The sequence below is a fragment of the Tachyglossus aculeatus genome, chromosome 1 (genome assembly GCF_015852505.1).
Source record: "Tachyglossus aculeatus isolate mTacAcu1 chromosome 1, mTacAcu1.pri, whole genome shotgun sequence".
NCBI classification, from domain to species: Eukaryota; Metazoa; Chordata; class Mammalia; order Monotremata; family Tachyglossidae; genus Tachyglossus; species Tachyglossus aculeatus.
In genome coordinates this window covers 101,167,254-101,168,610 of record NC_052066.1, presented here as the reverse complement: position 1 = coordinate 101,168,610, position 1,357 = coordinate 101,167,254, and positions in this window count along the sequence as shown.

Below are 1,357 nucleotides of genomic sequence, written 5' to 3'. Positions count from 1 at the left end.
TACTATCCTTCAAATTTGTATTCAAAAATATTTATTAATCTTTCTATTCATCAACTATTAGCCAAAATGTTAAAAATAATAAATCTATCCACCTACCAATTAATCTCAAACCCTTTCCTCTCCCTGACTTTCCCATCACTGTAGACAGCACTACCATCCTTCCCATCTCACAAGCCCACAAACTTGGTGTCATCCTTGACTCTGCTCTCTCATTCACCCCACACATCCAATCCATCACCAAAACCCATGGGTCGCACCTTCACAACATCATCAAGATCACCATTTCCTCTCCATCCAAACCACTATCTCGTTAGTATAATCACTCATCATATCCCGATTGGATTATTGCATCAGCATCCTTTCTCATCTCCCAACCCTCTGTCTCTCCCCACTTCAGTCTATACTTCACTCTGTTGGCTGGATTATCTTTCTACAGAAATGCACTGGGCATGTCACCCCCCCTCCTCAAAAATCTCCAGTGGTTGCCTATCAACCTTTGTATCAAGCAAAAACTCCTCACAATTGGCTTCAAAGCTCTCCATGACCTTGCCCCATCTTACCTCACCTCCCTTCTCTCCTTCTATAGCCCAACCCACATGCTTCGCTTCTCTGCCTCTAACCTCCTCACTGTGCCTCGTTCTCAACTGTCCCACCATCGACCCCTGACCCACGTCCTACCTCTTGCCTGAAATGCCCTCCCTCCTCACATCCACTAAACTAACACACTTCCCCCCTTCAAAAGCCCTACTGAGAGCTCACCTCCTCCTGATGGCCTTCACAGACTGAGCCCCCCTTTTCCTCTGCTCCTCCTCCCTTCCCCATCACCCCTACTCCCTCCCTCTGCTCTACCCCCTCCCCACCCTACAGCAGTTGTGTATATATACATATTTATTATTCTATTTATTTTATTAATTGTGTGTATATATCTAATTCTATCTATATTGATGCTATTCATGCCTGTCCACTTGTTTTGGTCATTGTCTGTCTCCCCACTTCTAGAATGTGAGCCCATTGTTGGGTAGGGATTGTCTCTGTTGCCTAATTGTACTTTCCAAATGCTTAGTACAGAGTACAGTACACAGAGTACTTAGTACACAGTACAGAGTACTGTGTGCTCTGCACACAGTAAGTGCTCAATAAATACAGTTGAATGAATGAATTTATAATGATACAGCCTCAGAAAGCACAATTCTAGATAAAGTAAGCCCTGCTATCTGCCACAGCTAACCTAGTTATCTGAAAAATAGAGATAATTCCAATAATGATTGTAATATTTGTTGAGAAGCAGCATGGGTTAGTAGAAAGTTTACAGGGATGTGAGCTAGGATCTGGATTATCATCCTGACTCCACTACTTG